Genomic DNA, 17631 nt, shown 5'->3' on the forward strand with positions numbered 1-17631 from the left:
TCCCGGGAGCCGCGCTGGGGCCTGTGGCCTGGGGCCTGGAGCTCTGTCTGGCCATTCTCCCCCAGCTGGGCTACCGGCCACTTCTCAGTGAGCCCCCGCTCAGCCCTGGCCCTGCCCGGATGGGCCAGGTCGCCCCAGGAGCTGGGCACAGGCCACGTCCCCGCTGGCTCCTCCAACACCCTCGTTCACTCTGCCCTGCCCTGCAGCCAACGGTCCCGGGGTGCACCCCGGCCAGCCTCTGCTGCCACGCGCCACGGCGCTCGGGTCCTGCCCCCTCTCGGCCCATCCCTCGCCAGGCAGGGCCCCCCAGCACGGCCCCTTCCCGGGGAGCCCCTCCCGCCCGGCGGCAGTGAGACGGCCCTTCCCCAGGGGCCACTCCAGTGCGGCGCCCCCCTCTCGGGGGCCCTCTCACATGGGGGGGCCCCCTCCGCCTCCGGGACGGCGCCTCTCAGGGCCTCCAGCCGCCTCCTCCGCCGTGACCCCTCGGGGGTCCCCTCCCCCCAGAGGGAACAGCGCCCCCCCGCTCCCCAGCCCATTGCGACTCCCAGCCAGCCCCCAGCAGGAGGGGCTATGGAGCTTTGAACACGGCGAAGGCTCCCTCGGGCCAGTCGGCCTGGGCCCCAGCCCCACGTCAGCCTCCCCGCAGCCGGCTGAGCCCTGCCTGCCCTCGGCCCCCCAAAACAGCCCCCGTCTCCCAGCAGAGCCTCCAATACCCCAGCCACCGCCCCTCCCCCGGCCAGAGTCTGCTTCCAGGAAAGAGGGTCGCCCGGGCCCCTCTCCTCCCCCCCTCCATGTCCAGTGCTCCCCCCTCGCTGGGGTCAGCAGGGCCGGTTGGGGTCCCCCCTGCAGCCCCTTGGCTGGTGTCTGGCCGGACCTGGCTGTGTCCTCTGAGCAGGGCCGGGGTCCCAGGGCACCAGGGCACCAGGGCACCAGACAATGGCTCCAGTTCTGCGCTGTTCTCTGCAACCGCAAACTCCCCCCTTGTCACATTGAACCAGCAACACCCGGCACTGAGCCCCCCGTATGTAACCCCCCTGAGTCCCCAAAACTCCCCCCTTGTCACATTGAACCAGCAACACCCGGCACTGAGCCCCCCCGTATGTAACCCCCCTGAGTCCCCAAAACTCCCCCCTTGTCACATTGAACCAGCAACACCCGGCACTGAGCCCCCCCGTATGTAACCCCCCTGAGTCCCCAAAACTCCCCCCTTGTCACATTGAACCAGCAACACCCGGCACTGAGCCCCCCTGTATGTAACCCCCCTGAGCCCCCAAAACTCCCCCCCTTTGTCACATTGAACCAGCAACACCCGGCACTGAGCCCCCCTGTATGTAACCCCCCTGAGCCCCCAAAACTCCCCCCTTGTCACACTGAACCAGCAACACCCAGCACTGACCCCCCTGTATGTAACCCCCCTGAACCCCCAAAACTCCCCCCCTTGTCACACTGAACCAGTAACACCCGGCACTGAGCCTCCCTGTATGTAACCCCCCTGAGTCCCCAAAACTCCCCCCTTGTCACATTGAACCAGTAACACCCGGCACTGAGCCCCCCTGTATGTAACCCCCCTGAGTCCCCAAAACTCCCCCCCTTGTCACATTGAACCAGTAACATCCGGCACTGAGCCCCCCTGTATGTAACCCCTCTGAGCCCCCAAAACTCCCCCCTTGTCACATTGAACCAGTAACATCCGGCACTGAGCCCCCCTGTATGTAACCCCCCTGAGCCCCCAAAACTCCCCCCCTTGTCACATTGAACCAGCAACACCCAGCACTGAGCCCCCCTGTATGTAACCCCCCTGAGCCCCCAAAACTCCCCCCTTGTCACACTGAACCAGCAACACCCGGCACTGAGCCCCCCTGTATGTAACCCCCCTGAGCCCCCAAAACTCCCCCCCTTTGTCACATTGAACCAGCAACACCCGGCACTGAGCCCCCCTGTATGTAACCCCCCTGAGCCCCCAAAACTCCCCCCTTGTCACACTGAACCAGGAACACCCGGCACTGAGACCCCCTGTATGTAACCCCCCTGAACCCCCCAAACTCCCCCCCTTTGTCACATTGAACCAGTAACATCCGGCACTGAGCCCCCCTGTATGTAACCCCCCTGAGCCCCCAAAACTCCCCCCTTGTCACATTGAACCAGTAACACGCGGCACTGAGCCCCCCTGTATGTAACCCCCCTGAACCCCCCAAACTCCCCCCTTGTCACACTGAACCAGCAACACCCGGCACTGAGCCCCCCTGTATGTAACCCCCCCTGAACCCCCAAAACTCCCCCCTTGTCACATTGAACCAGCAACATCCGGCACTGAGCCCCCCTGTATGTAACCCTCCTGAGCCCCCAAATCTCCCCCCCTTGTCACACTGAACCAGCAACACCCGGCACTGAGCCCCCCTGTATGTAACCCCCCTGAACCCCCAAATCTCCCCCCCTTGTCACATTGAACCAGCAACACCCGGCACTGAGCCCCCCTGTATGTAACCACCCCTGAACCCCCAAAACTCCCCCCTTGTCACATTGAACCAGCAACATCCGGCACTGAGCCCCCCTGTATGTAACCCTCCTGAGCCCCCAAATCTCCCCCCCTTGTCACATTGAACCAGTAACACCCGGCACTGAGCCCCCCTGTATGTAACCCCCCTGAACCCCCAAAACTCCCCCCCTTTGTCACATTGAACCAGCAACACCCGGCACTGAGCACCCCTGTATGTAACCCCCCTGAACCCCTGAACCCCCAAAACTCCCCCCCTTTGTCACATTGAACCAGTAACACCCGGCACTGAGCCCCCCTGTATGTAACCCTCCTGAGCCCCCAAAACTCCCCCCTTGTCACATTGAACCAGTAACACCCGGCACTGAGCCCCCCTGTATATAACCCCCCTGAGCCCCTAAATCTCCCCCCTTGTCACATTGAACCAGTAACACCCGGCACTGAGCCCCCCTGTATGTAACCCTCCTGAGCCCCCAAAACTCCCCCCTTGTCACACTGAACCAGCAACACCCGGCACTGAGCACCCCTGTATGTAACCCCCCTGAGCCTCCAAAACTCCCCCCTTGTCACATTGAACCAGTAACACCCGGCACTGAGCCCCCCTGTATGTAACCCCCCTGAACCTCCAAAACTCCCCCCTTTGTCACATTGAACCAGCAACACCCGGCACTGAGCCCCCCTGTATGTAACCCTCCTGAGCCCCCAAAACTCCCCCCTTGTCACATTGAACCAGTAACACCCGGCAGTGAGCCCTCCTGTATGTAACCCCCCTGAGCCCCCAAAACTCCCCCCTTGTCACATTGAACCAGCAACATCCGGCACTGAGCCCCCGGTATGTAACCCCCCTGAGCCCCCAAAACTCCCCCCTTGTCACATTGAACCAGTAACACCCGGCACTGAGCCCCTGTATGTAACCCCCCCGAGTCCCCAAAACTCCCCCCTTGTCACATTGAACCAGTAACACCCGGCACTGAGCCCCCCTGTATGTAACCCCCCCGAGCCCCCAAATCTCCCCCCTTGTCACATTGAACCAGCAACACCCCGCACTGAGCCCCCCTGTATGTAACCCTCCTGAGCCCCCAAATCTCCCCCCCTTGTCACATTGAACCAGTAACACCCGGCACTGAGCCCCCCTGTATGTAACCCCCCTGAACCCCCAAACTCCCCCCTTGTCACATTGAACCAGCAACACCCGGCACTGAGCCCCCCTGTATGTAACCCCCCCTGAACCCCCAAAACTCCCCCCTTGTCACACTGAACCAGCAACACCCGGCACTGAGCCCCCCCGTATGTAACCCCCCTGAGCCCCCAAAACTCCCCCCTTGTCACATTGAACCAGTAACACCCGGCACTGAGCCCTCCCGTATGTAACCCCCCTGAGCCCCCAAAACTCCCCCCTTTGTCACATTGAACCAGCAACATCCGGCACTGAGCCCCCCTGTATGTAACCCTCCTGAGCCCCCAAAACTCCCCCCCTTGTCACATTGAACCAGCAACACCCGGCACTGAGCCCCCCTGTATGTAACCCCCCTGAGCCCCCAAAACTCCCCCCTTGTCACATTGAACCAGCAACACCCGGCACTGAGCCCCCCTGTATGTAACCCCCCTGAGTCCCCAAAACTCCCCCCTTGTCACATTGAACCAGCAACACCCGGCACTGAGCCCCCCTGTATGTAACCCCCCTGAGCCCCCAAAACTCCCCCCTTGTCACATTGAACCAGCAACACCCGGCACTGAGCCCCCCTGTATGTAACCCCCCTGAGTCCCCAAAACTCCCCCCTTGTCACATTGAACCAGCAACACCCGGCACTGAGCCCCCCCGTATGTAACCCCCCTGAGCCCCCAAAACTCCCCCCTTGTCACATTGAACCAGCAACACCCGGCACTGAGCCCCCCTGTATGTAACCCCCCTGAGCCCCCAAAACTCCCCCCTTGTCACAATGAACCAGTAACACCCGGCACTGAGACCCCCTGTATGTAACCTCCCTGAGCCCCCAAAACTCCCCCCTTGTCACACTGAACCAGCAACACCCGGCACTGACCCCCCTGTATGTAACCCCCCTGAGCCCCCAAAACTCCCCCCTTGTCACATTGAACCAGCAACACCCGGCACTGAGCCCCCCTGTATGTAACCCCTCTGAGCCCCCAAAACTCCCCCCTTGTCACATTGAACGAGTAACATCCGGCACTGAGCCCCCCTGTATGTAACCCCCCTGAACCCCCAAAACTCCCCCCTTCTCACACTGAACCAGTAACACCCGGCACTGAGACCCCCTGTATGTAACCCCCCTGAACCCCCAAAACTCCCCCCCTTGTCACATTGAACCAGCAACACCCGGCACTGAGCCCCCCTGTATGTAACCCTCCTGAGCCCCCAAAACTCCCCCCTTGTCACATTGAACCAGTAACACCCGGCACTGAGCCCCCCCGTATGTAACCCCCCTGAACCCCCAAAACTCCCCCCCTTTGTCACATTGAACCAGTAACATCCGGCACTGAGCCCCCCTGTATGTAACCCCCCCGAACCCCCAAAACTCCCCCCCTTGTCACATTGAACCAGCAACACCCGGCACTGAGCCCCCCTGTATGTAACCCCTCTGAGCCCCCAAAACTCCCCCCTTGTCACATTGAACCAGCAACACCCGGCACTGAACCCCCCTGTATGTAATCCCCCTGAACCCCCAAAACTCCCCCCCTTTGTCACATTGAACCAGCAACACCCGGCACTGAGACCCCCTGTGTGTAACCCCCCTGAACCCCCAAAACTCCCCCCTTGTCACATTGAACCAGCAACACCCGGCACTGAGCCCCCCGTATGTAACCCCCCTGAGTCCCCAAAACTCCCCCCTTGTCACATTGAACCAGCAACACCCGGCACTGAGCCCCCCGTATGTAACCCCCCTGAGTCCCCAAAACTCCCCCCTTGTCACATTGAACCAGCAACACCCGGCACTGAGCCCCCCCGTATGTAACCCCCCTGAGCCCCCAAAACTCCCCCCTTGTCACATTGAACCAGTAACACCCGGCACTGAGCCCCCGTGTATGTAACCCCCCTGAGCCCCCAAAACTCCCCCCCTTTGTCACATTGAACCAGCAACACCCGGCACTGAGCCCCCCTGTATGTAACCCCCCTGAGCCCCCAAAACTCCCCCCTTGTCACATTGAACCAGCAACACCCGGCACTGAGCCCCCCTGTATGTAACCCCCCCTGAACCCCCAAAACTCCCCCCCTTGTCACACTGAACCAGTAACACCCGGCACTGAGCCTCCCTGTATGTAACCCCCCTGAGTCCCCAAAACTCCCCCCTTGTCACATTGAACCAGTAACACCCGGCACTGAGCCCCCCTGTATGTAACCCCCCTGAACCCCCAAAACTCCCCCCCTTTGTCACATTGAACCAGTAACATCCGGCACTGAGCCCCCCTGTATGTAACCCCCCTGAGCCCCCAAAACTCCCCCCCTTGTCACATTGAACCAGCAACACCCGGCACTGAGCCCCCCTGTATGTAACCCCCCTGAGTCCCCAAAACTCCCCCCTTGTCACATTGAACCAGTAACACCCGGCACTGAGCCCCCCTGTATGTAACCCTCCTGAGCCCCCAAAACTCCCCCCTTGTCACATTGAACCAGTAACACCCGGCACTGAGCCCCCCTGTATGTAACCCCCCTGAACCTCCAAAACTCCCCCCTTGTCACACTGAACCAGCAACACCCGGCACTGAGCCCCCCTGTATGTAACCCCTCTGAGCCCCCAAAACTCCCCCCTTGTCACATTGAACCAGTAACATCCGGCACTGAGCCCCCCTGTATGTAACCCCCCTGAGCCCCCAAAACTCCCCCCCTTGTCACATTGAACCAGCAACACCCGGCACTGAGCCCCCCTGTATGTAACCCCTCTGAGCCCCCAAAACTCCCCCCTTGTCACATTGAACCAGGAACACCCGGCACTGAGCCCCCCTGTATGTAACCCCCCTGAACCCCCCAAACTCCCCCCCTTTGTCACATTGAACCAGTAACATCCGGCACTGAGCCCCCCTGTATGTAACCCCCCTGAGCCCCCAAAACTCCCCCCTTGTCACATTGAACCACTAACACGCGGCACTGAGCCCCCCCTGTATGTAACCCCCCTGAACCCCCCAAACTCCCCCCTTGTCACACTGAACCAGCAACACCCGGCACTGAGCCCCCCTGTATGTAACCCCCCCTGAACTCCCAAAACTCCCCCCTTGTCACATTGAACCAGCAACATCCGGCACTGAGCCCCCCTGTATGTAACCCTCCTGAGCCCCCAAATCTCCCCCCCTTGTCACATTGAACCAGCAACACCCGGCACTGAGCCCCCCTGTATGTAACCCCCCTGAACCCCCAAATCTCCCCCTTGTCACATTGAACCAGCAACACCCGGCACTGAGCCCCCCTGTATGTAACCACCCCTGAACCCCCAAAACTCCCCCCTTGTCACATTGAACCAGCAACATCCGGCACTGAGCCCCCCTGTATGTAACCCTCCTGAGCCCCCAAATCTCCCCCCCTTGTCACATTGAACCAGTAACACCCGGCACTGAGCCCCCCTGTATGTAACCCCCCTGAACCCCCAAAACTCCCCCCCTTTGTCACATTGAACCAGCAACACCCGGCACTGAGCACCCCTGTATGTAACCCCCCTGAACCCCTGAACCCCCAAAACTCCCCCCCTTTGTCACATTGAACCAGTAACACCCGGCACTGAGCCCCCCTGTATGTAACCCTCCTGAGCCCCCAAAACTCCCCCCTTGTCACATTGAACCAGTAACACCCGGCACTGAGCCGCCCTGTATGTAACCCCCCTGAGGCCCTAAATCTCCCCCTTGTCACATTGAACCAGTAACACCCGGCACTGAGCCCCCCTGTATGTAACCCTCCTGAGCCCCCAAAACTCCCCCCTTGTCACACTGAACCAGCAACACCCGGCACTGAGCACCCCTGTATGTAACCCCCCTGAGCCTCCAAAACTCCCCCCTTGTCACATTGAACCAGTAACACCCGGCACTGAGCCCCCCTGTATGTAACCCCCCTGAACCTCCAAAACTCCCCCCTTTGTCACATTGAACCAGCAACACCCGGCACTGAGCCCCCCTGTATGTAACCCTCCTGAGCCCCCAAAACTCCCCCCTTGTCACATTGAACCAGTAACACCCGGCAGTGAGCCCTCCTGTATGTAACCCCCCTGAGCCCCCAAAACTCCCCCCTTGTCACATTGAACCAGCAACATCCGGCACTGAGCCCCCGGTATGTAACCCCCCTGAGCCCCCAAAACTCCCCCCTTGTCACATTGAACCAGTAACACCTGGCACTGAGCCCCTGTATGTAACCCCCGAGTCCCCAAAACTCCCCCCTTGTCACATTGAACCAGTAACACCCGGCACTGAGCCCCCCTGTATGTAACCCCCCCTGAGCCCCCAAAACTCCCCCCCTTGTCACATTGAACCAGCAACACCCGGCACTGAGCCCCCCTGTATGTAACCCTCCTGAGCCCCCAAATCTCCCCCCTTGTCACATTGAACCAGTAACACCCGGCACTGAGCCCCCCTGTATGTAACCCCCCTGAACCCCCCAAACTCCCCCCTTGTCACATTGAACCAGCAACACCCGGCACTGAGCCCCCCTGTATGTAACCCCCCCTGAACCCCCAAAACTCCCCCCTTGTCACACTGAACCAGCAACACCCGGCACTGAGCCCCCCCGTATGTAACCCCCCTGAGCCCCCAAAACTCCCCCCTTGTCACATTGAACCAGTAACACCCGGCACTGAGCCCTCCCGTATGTAACCCCCCTGAGCCCCCAAAACTCCCCCCTTTGTCACATTGAACCAGCAACATCCGGCACTGAGCCCCCCTGTATGTAACCCTCCTGAGCCCCCAAAACTCCCCCCCTTGTCACATTGAACCAGCAACACCCGGCACTGAGCCCCCCTGTATGTAACCCCCCTGAGCCCCCAAAACTCCCCCCTTGTCACATTGAACCAGCAACACCCGGCACTGAGCCCCCCTGTATGTAACCCCCCTGAGTCCCCAAAACTCCCCCCTTGTCACATTGAACCAGCAACACCCGGCACTGAGCCCCCCTGTATGTAACCCCCCTGAGCCCCCAAAACTCCCCCCTTGTCACATTGAACCAGCAACACCCGGCACTGAGCCCCCCTGTATGTAACCCCCCTGAGTCCCCAAAACTCCCCCCTTGTCACATTGAACCAGCAACACCCGGCACTGAGCCCCCCCGTATGTAACCCCCCTGAGCCCCCAAAACTCCCCCCTTGTCACATTGAACCAGCAACACCCGGCACTGAGCCCCCCTGTATGTAACCCCCCTGAGCCCCCAAAACTCCCCCCTTGTCACAATGAACCAGTAACACCCGGCACTGAGACCCCCTGTATGTAACCTCCCTGAGCCCCCAAAACTCCCCCCTTGTCACACTGAACCAGCAACACCCGGCACTGACCCCCCTGTATGTAACCCCCCTGAGCCCCCAAAACTCCCCCCTTGTCACATTGAACCAGCAACACCCGGCACTGAGCCCCCCTGTATGTAACCCCTCTAAGCCCCCAAAACTCCCCCCTTGTCACATTGAACGAGTAACATCTTGCACTGAGCCCCCTGTATGTAACCCCCCTGAACCCCCAAAACTCCCCCCTTCTCACACTGAACCAGTAACACCCGGCACTGAGACCCCCTGTATGTAACCCCCCTGAACCCCCAAAACTCCCCCCCTTGTCACATTGAACCAGCAACACCCGGCACTGAGCCCCCCTGTATGTAACCCTCCTGAGCCCCCAAAACTCCCCCCTTGTCACATTGAACCAGTAACACCCGGCACTGAGCCCCCCCGTATGTAACCCCCCCGAGCCCCCAAAACTCCCCCCCTTTGTCACATTGAACCAGTAACATCCGGCACTGAGCCCCCCTGTATGTAACCCCCCGAACCCCCAAAACTCCCCCCCTTGTCACATTGAACCAGCAACACCCGGCACTGAGCCCCCCTGTATGTAACCCCTCTGAGCCCCCAAAACTCCCCCCTTGTCACATTGAACCAGCAACACCCGGCACTGAGCCCCCCTGTATGTAACCCCCTGAGCTCCCAAAACTCCCCCCTTGTCACATTGAACCAGCAACACCCGGCACTGAGCCCCCCTGTATGTAACCCCCTGAGCCCCCAAAACTCCCCCCTTGTCACATTGAACCAGCAACACCCGGCACTGAGCCCCCCTGTATGTAACCCCTCTGAGCCCCCAAAACTCCCCCCTTGTCACAATGAACCAGTAACACCCGGCACTGAGCCCCCCTGTATGTAACCCCCCTGAGTCCCCAAAACTCCCCCCTTGTCACATTGAACCAGCAACACCCGGCACTGACCCCCCTGTATGTAACCCCCCTGAACCCCCAAAACTCCCCCCTTGTCACATTGAACCAGCAACACCCGGCACTGAGCCCCCCTGTATGTAACCCCCCTGAGCCCCCAAAACTCCCCCCTTGTCACATTGAACCAGCAACACCCGGCACTGAGCCCCCCTGTATGTAACCCCCCTGAGCCCCCAAAACTCCCCCCTTGTCACATTGAACCAGTAACACCCGGCACTGAGCCCCCCCGTATGTAACCCCCCTGAGCCCCCAAAACTCCCCCCTTGTCACAATGAACCAGTAACACCCGGCACTGAGCCCCCCTGAGCCCCCAAAACTCCCCCCTTGTCACAATGAACCAGTAACACCCGGCACTGAGCCCCCTCGTATGTAACCCCCCTGAGCCCCCAAAACTCCCCCCTTGTCACATTGAACCAGCAACACCCGGCACTGAGCCCCCCTGTATGTAACCCCCCTGAGTCCCCAAAACTCCCCCCTTGTCACATTGAACCAGTAACACCCGGCACTGAGCCCCCCTGTATGTAACCCCCCTGAACCCCCAAAACTCCCCCCTTGTCACATTGAACCAGCAACACGCGGCACTGAGCCCTCCTGTATGTAACCCCCCTGAGTCCCCAAAACTCCCCCCTTGTCACATTGAACCAGCAACACCCGGCACTGAGCCCCCCTGTATGTAACCCTCCTGAGCCCCCAAAACTCCCCCCTTGTCACATTGAACCAGCAACACCCGGCACTGAGCCCCCCTGTATGTAACCCCCCTGAGCCCCCAAAACTCCCCCCTTGTCACATTGAACCAGTAACACCCGGCACTGAGCCCCCCTGTATGTAACCCCCCTGAGCCCCCAAAACTCCCCCCTTGTCACACTGAACCAGCAACACCCGGCACTGAGCCCCCCTGTATGTAACCCCCCTGAGTCCCCAAAACTCCCCCCTTGTCACATTGAACCAGTAACACCCGGCACTGAGCCCCCCCTGTATGTAACCCCCCTGAGTCCCCAAAACTCCCCCCCTTGTCACATTGAACAAGCAACACCCGGCACTGAGCCCCCCTGTATGTAACCCTCCTGAGCCCCCAAATCTCCCCCCTTGTCACATTGAACCAGTAACACCCGGCACTGAGCCCTCCTGTATGTAACCCCCCTGAGCCCCCAAAACTCCCCCCCTTGTCACATTGAACCAGCAACACCTGGCACTGAGCCCCCCTGTATGTAACCCCCCTGAGCCCCCAAAACTCCCCCCCTTTGTCACATTGAACCAGTAACATCCGGCACTGAGCCCCCCTGTATGTAACCCCCCCGAGCCCCCAAAACTCCCCCCTTGTCACATTGAACCAGCAACACCCGGCACTGAGCCCTCCCGTATGTAACCCCCCTGAGCCCCCAAAACTCCCCCCTTGTCACATTGAACCAGTAACATCCGGCACTGAACCCCCCTGTATGTAACCCCCCTGAACCCCCAAAACTCCCCCCCTTTGTCACATTGAACCAGTAACACCCGGCACTGAGCCCCCCTGTATGTAACCCCTCTGAGCCCCCAAAACTCCCCCCTTGTCACATTGAACCAGTAACAGCCGGCACTGAGCCCCCCTGTATGTAACCCCCCTGAACCCCCAAAACTCCCCCCTTGTCACATTGAACCAGTAACAGCCGGCACTGAGCCCCCCTGTATGTAACCCCCCTGAACCCCCAAAACTCCCCCCTTGTCACATTGAACCAGTAACAGCCGGCACTGAGCCCCCCTGTATGTAACCCCCCGAGCTCCCAAAACTCCCCTCTTGTCACATTGAAACAGTAACATCCGGCACTGAGCCCCCCTGTATGTAACCCCCCTGAGCCCCCAAAACTCCCCCCTTGTCACATTGAACCAGTAACAGCCGGCACTGAGCCCCCCTGTATGTAACCCCCCTGAGTCCCCAAAACTCCCCCCTTGTCACATTGAACCAGCAACACCCGGCACTGAGCCCCCCCGTATGTAACCCCCCTGAGCCCCCAAAACTCCCCCCTTGTCACATTGAACCAGAAACACCCGGCACTGAGCCCCCCTGTATGTAACCCCCCTGAGCCCCCAAAACTCCCCCCTTGTCACAATGAACCAGTAACACCCGGCACTGAGACCCCCTGTATGTAACCTCCCTGAGCCCCCAAAACTCCCCCCTTGTCACACTGAACCAGCAACACCCGGCACTGACCCCCCTGTATGTAACCCCCCTGAGCCCCCAAAACTCCCCCCTTGTCACATTGAACCAGCAACACCCGGCACTGAGCCCCCCTGTATGTAACCCCTCTGAGCCCCCAAAACTCCCCCCTTGTCACATTGAACGAGTAACATCCGGCACTGAGCCCCCCTGTATGTAACCCCCCTGAACCCCCAAAACTCCCCCCTTCTCACACTGAACCAGTAACACCCGGCACTGAGACCCCCTGTATGTAACCCCCCTGAACCCCCAAAACTCCCCCCCTTGTCACATTGAACCAGCAACACCCGGCACTGAGCCCCCCTGTATGTAACCCTCCTGAGCCCCCAAAACTCCCCCCTTGTCACATTGAACCAGCAACACCCGGCACTGAGCCCCCCTGTATGTAACCCCTCTGAGCCCCCAAAACTCCCCCCTTGTCACATTGAACCAGCAACACCCGGCACTGAGCCCCCCTGTATGTAACCCCCTGAGCCCCCAAAACTCCCCCCTTGTCACATTGAACCAGCAACACCCGGCACTGAGCCCCCCTGTATGTAAACCCCTGAGCCCCCAAAACTCCCCCCTTGTCACATTGAACCAGCAACACCCGGCACTGAGCCCCCCTGTATGTAAGCCCCCTGAGTCCCCAAAACTCCCCCCCTTGTCACATTGAACCAGCAACACCCGGCACTGACCCCCCTGTATGTAACCCCCCTGAACCCCCAAAACTCCCCCCCTTTGTCACATTGAACCAGTAACATCCGGCACTGAGCCCCCCTGTATGTAACCCCCCTGAGCCCCCAAAACTCCCCCCTTGTCACATTGAACCAGCAACACCCGGCACTGAGCCCCCCTGTATGTAACCCCCCTGAGCCCCCAAAACTCCCCCCTTGTCACATTGAACCAGCAACACCCGGCACTGACCCCCCTGTATGTAACCCCCCTGAACCCCCAAAACTCCCCCCTTGTCACATTGAACCAGCAACACCCGGCACTGAGCCCCCCTGTATGTAACCCCCCTGAGCCCCCAAAACTCCCCCCTTGTCACATTGAACCAGCAACACCCGGCACTGAGCCCCCCTGTATGTAACCCCCCTGAGCCCCCAAAACTCCCCCCTTGTCACATTGAACCAGTAACACCCGGCACTGAGCCCCCCCGTATGTAACCCCCCTGAGCCCCCAAAACTCCCCCCTTGTCACAATGAACCAGTAACACCCGGCACTGAGCCCCCCTGAGCCCCCAAAACTCCCCCCTTGTCACAATGAACCAGTAACACCCGGCACTGAGCCCCCTCGTATGTAACCCCCCTGAGCCCCCAAAACTCCCCCCTTGTCACATTGAACCAGCAACACCCGGCACTGAGCCCCCCTGTATGTAACCCCCCTGAACCCCCAAAACTCCCCCCTTGTCACATTGAACCAGTAACACCCGGCACTGACCCCCCTGTATGTAACCCCCCTGAACCCCCAAAACTCCCCCCTTGTCACATTGAACCAGCAACACGCGGCACTGAGCCCTCCTGTATGTAACCCCCCTGAGTCCCCAAAACTCCCCCCTTGTCACATTGAACCAGCAACACCCGGCACTGAGCCCCCCTGTATGTAACCCTCCTGAGCCCCCAAAACTCCCCCCTTGTCACATTGAACCAGCAACACCCGGCACTGAGCCCCCCTGTATGTAACCCCCCTGAGCCCCCAAAACTCCCCCCTTGTCACATTGAACCAGTAACACCCGGCACTGAGCCCCCCTGTATGTAACCCCCCTGAGTCCCCAAAACTCCCCCCTTGTCACATTGAACAAGCAACACCCGGCACTGAGCCCCCCTGTATGTAACCCTCCTGAGCCCCCAAATCTCCCCCCCTTGTCACATTGAACCAGTAACACCCGGCACTGAGCCCCCCTGTATGTAACCCCCCTGAACCCCCAAAACTCCCCCCTTGTCACATTGAACCAGTAACAGCCGGCACTGAGCCCCCCTGTATGTAACCCCCCTGAACCCCCAAAACTCCCCCCTTGTCACATTGAACCAGTAACAGCCGGCACTGAGCCCCCCTGTATGTAACCCCCCCGAGCTCCCAAAACTCCCCTCTTGTCACATTGAAACAGTAACATCCGGCACTGAGCCCCCCTGTATGTAACCCCCCTGAGCCCCCAAAACTCCCCCCTTGTCACATTGAACCAGCAACACCCGGCACTGTCCAGGTCGCTCTGTTCCCTATCCCTGCTCTCCGGTGTATCTACCCCTCCCCCTAGCTTAGTGTCATCTGCAAACTAGCTGAGGGTGCAATCTGTCACTTCATTGGATTTTAAGGGGAGGAGATAAATCACAGCTGAGCCCACTGGGGGAGGGGGATTGCCCCAAAGTCTGTACAAAGGGGGCCATGTGAGGTGTCAAACGGAAACTTACGACCTACTGATTCTAGGTCTGCTACTCATGTACTGGTGTGATCTGCGTGTGTGGAGCTGTGAACTGGGGCTCTGGGCTGGTACCCTGGGGCTGTGTCTAGACTGGCCAGTTTTTCTGGAAAATCAGCCGCTTTTCCGGAAAAACTTGCCAGCTGTCTACACTGGCCGCTTGAATTTCCGCAAGACACTGACTTCCTACTGTCTGAAATCAGAACTTCTTGCGCAAATACCATGCTGCTCCCGTTCAGGCAAAAGTCTTTTTGCGCAAAAGGGCCAGTGTAGACAGCTCAGATTTGTTTTGCGGAAAAGCGCGTCTAGATTGGCCACGGATGCTTTTCCACAAAAAGTGCTTTTGCACAAAAGTGTTCTGCCAATCTAGACGCGCTTTTCCGAAAATGCTTTTAACAGAAAACTTTTCCGTTCCAAGCATTTCCGGCAAATCCTGCCAGTCTAGACGCAGCCTGAGTGTTCTCTGCCTGAGACAGAGCAATGACTCGGGCTGCCTGTCGGAAGGAAGGATTGTTCAGTGAATGATGCATCTGGAAACCTGCAAACCAGCCAGTAGCTCATGGCTGCCGGCGTGTGAATCACGCATCATGTGACCAGCTCCAGTTGGGAGACACCAGAGACATCTAAGTGCCATGAGGTGTCTCCGTCTTGGCTTTAATCTTGCTGCTTCTCCCGGATCAGCCTTGCGAGGGGCAGTGAGGGGAAGGAGGCCGACCCGCCCTGACACAGGACGTACGCCTGTGACGTAGTGGGGGTATTGGGCTGCTCCCCCTGGGGACAAGATCCTGGCCCTGTGGCTGGTCATTCTCCTCCAGCTGGGTAATCAGCTGGGCCTTGGTTGCTTTCTGCACAGGCAAGCCCCTCTCTCTGCACAGCCCCACCAGCTCTGCCTTCAAGAGTCGGGCGTAGGCCATCTGCCCGCTGGGCCCCTCGGTGCAGACTCACCAGTCTAGTGCTGCAGCGCCCCACGATCCCCAGGAACCGCTTCGCTCTGTCTCCAGCACGCCTGGCTCCAGGGCTCTTGCTTCTATGGTGCCTTGTCGCTTGCTGCTGGGAGCTTCATCCACGGGGTGCAGTGCATCCCACTCCTGACACCAGTGTGACGATGTGTTGGGGTCCCCCGCCTCCTGCACCCCTGAAATGGCACTGTGACGGACCGGGCCATGTCCGGGCACAGCTGAGGGCGTCCGCTCAGGGCGAATTGCTCAAATCCGGGGCTCCTTACAGCCCCCAGACTGGTGACCTCTCCACACAGGCCACAAACCAGTCCCACAGAGCGCTTCAGCAACCTGCCTGAAGCCTCCCGAGCAAAACCCCTCCGACGCCCCAGCAATATCCGTGCCCCAGATGGCTCCGGGCCTATACACAGGTGGGGGGTCCTAGCACCCAATTCCACCTACCCCGAACAAGTTCTGTCCGGTTCCAAGAAACCAGCCACAGATCCCTGGTCAATTTACCCTCTGGACCTTACCACAAATCACGCTGGGCCAATCCTTTAGAATCTATATCTAAAGGTTTATTATTACAAGAAAGAAAAGCATGAGAGTGAGGTTATTAAAGTACAGTACGTTACATGCACCGAATCTCCCAGTTCTCAGTGCAGGCTCTAGCAGAGATGTTGCAGCTGCTGGTTTAAAAGTTCTTATTGCACATCCTACGATCAGGATGGGTTCACAGGTCTTCCGGGCTCTTCAATCCCTGCAGAGCTGCCTCTGGGATGAAGTGCTGAGCTGAGAACAAAATGGCATCGACCACATGGCCTCTTTATACCTCCTTCCTGGCCTCTTCTGGTACGCAGCAGGTCACCTGGTCAGAGGCCAATCTCTGTGTTTCCTGCTGGCTGCCCTCAGGTGACAAATCCCATTCTTTGGGTGTGTCCTTGGCCCATCAAGTGCCATTGTCCTACAGGGCCTGGCTAATCAGCCTGTCCATAGCAATGCTCAACCACATGCAGGGAAATCTTCAGTGTCCATACAAGTCCATGCTAATAATTGCACACACAGACATTATACAAACACCAGAACAGTGTACGTAGGATTATCAGATAATAAGCGTCTATTCAATACCTCACATGGCCCCCTTCTATACCATTTTTGGGGCCAACACCCCCACCTATGGGTGCAGCAGTGATCTGGCTGCTCCCCTCAAGATCCAGCAACGTGACAGGCACGAACAGACTCCCCCAGCCAGTAGAATAGAGGTGGTTTATTGCCTCTCCAGGATACAGCCCAGCACAGATGTCACCAGGTTCCAGGGCAGGCCTAGGATGCCTCAGCCCCCCTTGAGATGGGGGGGTCCGGCTTCTAAACCCCCCAGCCTTTGCTGAGGCTGCTTCCTCCATGCTCCCAGACAGACACTAACTCCCTCTCCTCCAGCCCTGCCCCCCAGCCAGGGCAGCATCCCCCTTCCTTTGTTCCTCTCCATGGGGGTAGCTGGTCAGACCCGTTGAGAGGGCCTCTTTGCATAATGACCCATCCCCTGTCCTTCTGGGCCGTGGTACCAGCGGCAGCCAGTGGGGTTACCACAGAGCCAGCATAGAAAGCCGCCAGGTACCCCCACTACGGCACAGCGCCAAGGACTTCTCAGCTGGCCGTCTGAAACATCTCTGCTGAGAGCCTGCGTCGAGAACTGGGAGACTGGAGCGTGTGACGTGTTCTCCTGAACCTCACTCGCCGCCTTTTCTTTCTTCTCTTAATAAACCTTTAGATTGTGGATTCTACAGGACGGGCCCGGCGGGGTCTTGTGGGGAGGATCCAGAGTGAACTGACCGGGGATCTGGGGCTGGTTCCCTGGGACCAGAAAGAGCTGTTGGGGGTAGGTGAGATCGGGTTCTAGAACCCCTCCCCTGTGCTAGGCCCAGGGCTGACTGCAGCACAGGGGGAGCCGGGGTGTCTGAGGGGTTTGCTCGCGAGGTTCCTGCTGGCCGGATTGGCAGCTGAAGCGCTCGGTGTGACTGGTGTGTGGCCTGTTTGGGAAAGGTCTCAAGTCTGGGGCTTTAAGGAGCCCTGGTTTTGAGCAATTTGCCCTGAGGGGACGCCCTGAATGGTGCCCAGACCCGGCCCGGCCTGTCACACAATCTACCCCCTCATGCAGGTCATGAATAAAGATGTTGAACAAAACCGGTCCCAGAACCGAACCTTGGGGCACTC

The sequence above is a fragment of the Pelodiscus sinensis genome, chromosome 1 (assembly GCF_052426305.1).
Source record: "Pelodiscus sinensis isolate ZL-2025 chromosome 1, ASM5242630v1, whole genome shotgun sequence".
Taxonomy (NCBI): domain Eukaryota; kingdom Metazoa; phylum Chordata; order Testudines; family Trionychidae; genus Pelodiscus; species Pelodiscus sinensis.